This window comes from Propithecus coquereli, unplaced genomic scaffold, assembly GCF_000956105.1.
Source record: "Propithecus coquereli isolate 6110/MARCELLA unplaced genomic scaffold, Pcoq_1.0 Scaffold43, whole genome shotgun sequence".
NCBI classification, from domain to species: Eukaryota; Metazoa; Chordata; class Mammalia; order Primates; family Indriidae; genus Propithecus; species Propithecus coquereli.
This window is the reverse complement of record NW_012150063.1, coordinates 8074100-8080329: the sequence shown is the minus strand read 5'-3', so window position 1 is coordinate 8080329 and position 6230 is coordinate 8074100.

Here is a 6230-nt window from a genome sequence, read left to right as displayed (position 1 = left end):
TTTAGAAGGAAAGTTAGTAAGTCTTTTAAATCCCACATTTGATTTGTCTCCCTTCAGGTGAACGAAGGTAGAACAGCAGTGGGGTTATCCATAAAATTCCCAAACACCCGCCTGGCATCTCCTGTGTGCCAGGTCCATGTATAGCTAGGCCCAAGGAACATGAAGAAGGAAGCAAGGCCCTAGATGTGGCGAAGCTCACATCTACTCAGCTGTCATCCAGGGCAGTGGTCTTCAGAACCAAACTCAAAGCTCCTTGTAAGACTGGCAAAGACACAGCTGCCCAGGAATCCCACTGTTGAGTGGGGAGGGTAGGAATCAGAACCCTCCACTCCCCCGAGCGAACTGGCCCCTGATAAAGAGGTAGGCCCGGGATCCCAGGTGTTATGCCATCTGGACCTGCACTCTTGCCATCCCTGCCCTCCTCTCCACAGCTGTTTGGAGTCAGGGACATCTGCCCACCCAGTGACCCAGGCCCTCAGGCCCTCTGTGGACCACGGCTGCACTCGGCCTCTCTTTCATGGCAGCGAGAGCAGCTATGAAGTAGCCTTGCTCAGCTGGGTACTGAGACTGTGTCGTTTTTCACCTATTGCTGCTTTTCCCCCTGCTCTGTTGAATGTCCCTTTCTCCTGGTAATTTGGAGGAAGCCAGACAGGCCATGGATAGCCAAAGGCACGAGGAAGAGATTAGGGAGGAAGCAGTGGCAGGAAGGGAAGAAGCAGACACAGAGTGCACTGGGGCACGTGGCGGGGTCGGGGATGAAGGTGGCCAATACCACTGTGGGGTGCCCAGAGCCAGGCAGGCCCCAGAGCCGCCTGCCAGCCCCTCCTCTTTGAGGACTGATCCGCTCTGGCTCCTGTCCTAGATATCTGTGGAACACTCCACAGTGCTCTGCTTGGACCATGACCAAACTTACCCAAAATCCCCCTTCCCTTAGTGTGCTTGAAAAAGTTTCTATTCTGCAAACAAATGAGCCGAAGGGCAGTTTTGCAAGAGGTCCCCTGCCTCTGCTGAGCACGACAGGCCGAGAGCATGATGTGGTCCCTAGCAGAACAGTGAGGTCTCCCTGTGAAGCACGAAGGGTCTCGTGTCCCGTTCAGAACAAAGACACTGAACCCACAGTTCTGTTTCCCTGCTAGGCAATTTATATATATATATATATATATATATATATATAAAATTTTATTTATTTATTTATTTTGTAACAAATTGGTTTGCCAAAGTTTACAGGCAGCAATGTGTTGCAGCAGAAATCAAACTGGAGCAGGGTCACATGCCTGTGCCTCCCTTAATTAGCTGTGTGAGACTGGCCAAGTCATTTAAGTCTATGTCCTAGTTTTCTCATCAGAAATACAGGACAAACAATATTTGCCCTACCTGCTTTGAAGATTTCGTATGAAGAGCACATGGAAAGATAGGCATGAGAAGACTTGGAAACGCGTGTGCAGGAGCTACACTATTTCATGAACTGTGAATGAGAATGAGAGGCATGAGGGTGGGCTCGGCCCTGGCAGCCAGCAGGGAAGTCCTTTCCATCCCCCCTGCCCAACTTGGTGTCCTCAACACTAAAGAAGCCAAAAGATCCACGTCTGAATCTCCGAAAAAACCCCAAAGGCTGTTGACTTCCTGCCTACACTGAAGTTGCTAATTCTGCAGGGGACATGAGCAGAATTGGCATTTTCCCCTCGTCCAGCCATCTCCATTCCTGGATATCGATGGATATAGATATAGATAATCAGGATGCTTCCAGCCGCAGGTAAACACATGACCCAGCTAAAAGTGGCTTAAACAGTAGAAAATTCTTGAACTAGTTCCAGTTCTAGAATTTGTTAGTTTAGTGGTAAATCAGTGCCATGAAGGACTCAGACCTTTGAATTCCTTTTCTGCCATCTTCCCTACGCTGGCCGATGCCCTTGGGCTTACTGTCACAGGGGGCCACAAGGGCTGCTTCAGTGCCACACAAGGAATTCTCCCCCCTCCATGTCCAAAAGCAGGAGGAAAGATTTTTCTCAAATATTTCTTTTTATTGGGGCAGAAAACATTCGGGAATGTTCCCCTCCTCGCACACACCACTCCACGTAGACCCAGCTGGAAAAGATTTTCAGCCTCTCTGGAGAGAGTGGGCCCTGCCACTAAGAAGAAGGATGGGCATGGAGGAAACGGCTGTAGGGTTAGGGAGAGGGTTTGGGTGCAGAGAACAGTTCCGGTGCAAGAACATAGTTCATTCTTGCTAAATGAAACCAGAAGAATTTGTTTCAGAGTATTAATTGGCCTACAAAATCACTGTAGTGGCTCAAGAAATACTAAAGTCACCCTGTAGACCTGGGCCACCAAGCAAGCTGCTGCTTGGTCTGTGCGTAGAAAGCCACACTGCCATGGCCACACTCAGGAACCCAACAGCAGTGCTGCCGGCTCCATGACTACATGGTGTCTGCTGTGGTCCACACCAGCTCAGCAGGTGGCCCACCCTGCCTCTTGACACCCACAAGGCCAGGGACTGGACACTGAGATCTCCATTCTGGCCACTGCAGAAAAACGAAACTCCTCCCCAACCAAATTTTCTGGAAGAATCTTGGTCCCACGTCAATGCAGCAGTTCAAGCTTCACAGGAGAGCATCCAATGGACAGAACCAAATCACAACAGAAATCATAGCTGCGAAGAGTCTGGGAAATGTCATTGTTAGCTCTCAATCTTCTGCAATACAAGAAAGCACACCAGAAGGGTTGAGGACACTGAATTCTAACCGACCAAATCTACCACAACAAATAACTGCATCTGCCATACTCTTCTTCTGGCCATAGCTTCTAACCTTAATTTAGGTGAAGTCCATATGTTTAAGGGGAGAATCCGGGAGTGCAGCATGTAACAATCAACACATCTCGTTCCCCTGGCCATGGTAATTGGCTCAGGCAGTAACATGACTTAGGGCTGCTCAAGCTGATCAAACCTCAGGACTTTTGTTCAAGCTCCTGGAAAAGAGGCTTGCTCTTTGCTGCTGACCATGAAAAGTCTGGAGTTGCTACATCCACCTTCCACTGCAAGAGAAGAGCCTATCTGAGAATGCAGCCAACCGAGATGAGGCAAAGCCAAGAGACAGAGAGAAGGTGGAATCTTATGATACCTTTGAACACCTGGATTTAGCCATTCCTGAAGCCCTCTGGGCTTTTTGCATATGTGACTCAGTATCTTTTCTTTCTGTGTAAGTCAATTTGAATTGTCATTTGCAAGAAAATTAAATACAGGAATGTTGTCAAAGACCTGCTTTGATCACTTTTCTGGACATGCAAGAGGTGGCCATTGGCTTATTGAGATCAATACCCCAGCTCCTTAAGTGTTAACTACTCACGCCGAAGTGAGAAAGTCCAGAGGGATGAAGAGACGTGAGCAGCTTGAGTAAGGGCTGCAGGACGGACAGCTGCAGCCTTCACTTTTCTCTGCTGATACAAACACCAAGCTGCCTCTGACTTGCCTACGGGCTGGGGATTTGTTAATTTTGCTCCAGAAGGTTATAGAGGTCTTAACACTTTCCTTGGAGATCCCACTGGAAACTAATAATATCAGAATACATTATTATTTTAAAATATGTACTGTATTTAAAATTTTGCATTTTGGATTAATAAACATATTCTTTTTATCAATCAAATTAATTAATAAGAACTAATACATTTGTCTTCATGTCTAATATCAAAGATGTTGCAAACATGAATTACTCAACATGTTCAAGCTGGCTTTAAAAAAAAAAAAACTTGGCCAGGCATGGTGGTTCATGCCTGTAATCCTAGCACTCTGGGAGGCCGAGGCCAGAGGATTGCTCGAGGTCAGGAGTTCGAGACCAGCCTGAGCAAGAGCAAGATCAAGACCCCATCTCTACTAAAAATAGAAAGAAATTAGCTGAACAACTAAAAATATATAGAAAAAATTAGCCGGCCATGATGGTGAATGCCTGTAGTCCCAGCTACTCGGGAGGCTGAGGCAGTAGGATACTTGAGTCCAGGAGCTTGAGGTTGCTGTGAGCTAGGCTGACGCCACGGCACTCTAGCCCAGACAACAGAGTGAGACTCTGTCTCAAAAAAAAAAAAAAAAAACAAAAAAACTCCATAGTCTGGCAGCTAGGGACAGTGGCTCATGCCTATAATCTCAGCACTGTGGGAGGTCAAGACAGAAGGACCACTTGAGGCCAGGAGTTCAAGACCAGCCTGGGCAACACAGGGAGACCCTGTCTTTACAAAAAGTTAAAAAATTAATATGGTGTGGGGGTGCATGCCTCTACTCCTAGCTATTCCAGAGGATGAAGTGGGAGGACAGCTTGAGCCTGCAGTCAGCTATGATCGTACAGCTGTACTCCAGCCTGGGTAACAGAGTGAGACCCCATCTCTAAAACAAACCAAAAAACCCATAGCCTGGATGAGGAGACAAGAGGCCCAAAGAGTCTGACTATCCTCAGCCTTGAGTGTACGGCAGGGCAGGGGGACCCTTGGCAAGTCAGTACTTGATGGACCCTGTGCTGTGCTTCCCAGATCCCCCTTTGGGAACAGAAAGCTGATCGCCCCAGATACTGGGGAGGTTGTTAGCTAATGGATGGCAGCTGTCAGCTCTCTGTGGGAATTATTGTGGCTGAAGATAACTGCCTCACTCAAGATCATGCTTCCTTTCAAGGGCAGCAGTAGCCAGTGACTGACCCAGGCAGGGAGAAAGGCCAGGCTCCCTTGCTCCAACTGGGACAAAAGAAGAGCCTAGAGCTCCGCATGGGCTGGCAGAGGCCCTGTTTGGTCCTGAATTGCAGTCCACCTTCCTTCCCCTCCCCTCCCTTCCTAAAGGCACTCCCTAGTAAACATCCTGCTCTCTAATCTCCATCTGAGTTGGCTTCCCAGGAACACACACACACACACACACACACACACACCATTGTAGGATATATAGAGCAGGAGCTCCTGGACTTTGGGATTTAACCAGGTACAACAGAAAAGGACTCCATACCAATTTATAGATTGCTCAACAGCACCTATTCCTGCCACCCCCTCCTGCCCCATCTTCTTGTGGAAATAGAATTATCCTCCATGGTGCAACTGCATGGCCCACCTGCTCCACAAAAACTCCCCTGAACCCCCAAGCAGCAGTGGTCTCTCCCTGTCCTGGACTGTCACAGCATTTTGTGTGTCTGTTTTTTAGGAAGCATCATCTGCTGGTATTTTCTCATTTCTGCGATTTCAGTTCTGGCCACTGAGTCCTTGAATACTCAGGGAGTACTCAAGGGAGGTACTTTCTCAAAGCCAGTTTCCTGATCTATAAAATGGGAGCAATGATACTCTTGGAGGGTTAAATGAGCAGACACTAAATCACCTACCCCAGTGCCCGTAGGAAAAGCTCACTATGCTAATTCCCTCTCTCCTCAGGAACAACTGGGGTGTTTGCCCTTTTTCTGCTAATCAGGAAGAGGGAGGCAGCAGGAGCCCCCTTGAGGACATTCCCGCCTCCTGGGTGTCTGACTTCTCCGCTCGCTGCCCTCCGTGGGGCTTGGCTGTTTGCAAAGAGGAGGAGTGGCATCAGCAGGGCTTTGAAGAGACAAAGGACTCACGCAGGTACTCCTAAGCAGTCAGACTGCAGTCAGCATGCCCTAGAACATCTAAATCTCTGTCTATTTTTAGGATCAGAGTTAATTTTCTGACTTGGCGTGAGCCGCCAGGAAGGGGGAGGTAGTTGAAAGTAGATGGTGTTTCACTCCTAGGTATGTACCCGAAGGACTGAAAACAGGCCCCAGGGCAGATGCTTGTACACCCGTGTTCAGTGCAGCATTATTCAAGATGGCCAAGAGGTGGAAGCAACCCAAGTACCCATCAGCAGATGAATGGATAAACAAATGTGGTATAAACAAAGGAGCAAATATTACTCAGCCTTAAGAAGAAATGAAGTTCTGACACATACTACAACATGGATGAGCCTTGGAAACATTCTGCTAAGTGAAATAAACCAGACACAAAAGGACAACTACTGTAGGGTTGCACTTGTGGAAAATATCTAGAATAGTCAAATCTGTAGAGACAGAAAGTAGATTAGCGGTCCCCAGAGGATGGGAGGGGAGTGGGAATGCGGAGTCCGTGCTTCATGGGTACGGAGTTTCTGCTGGGGAGATGAAAACGCAGTGGAGAGAGACGGCCGTGACGGCCGCGCGATAACGTGAATGTACATAATGCTGCTGAATTGTACACTAAGAACGGTTAAAATAGCAAATTTT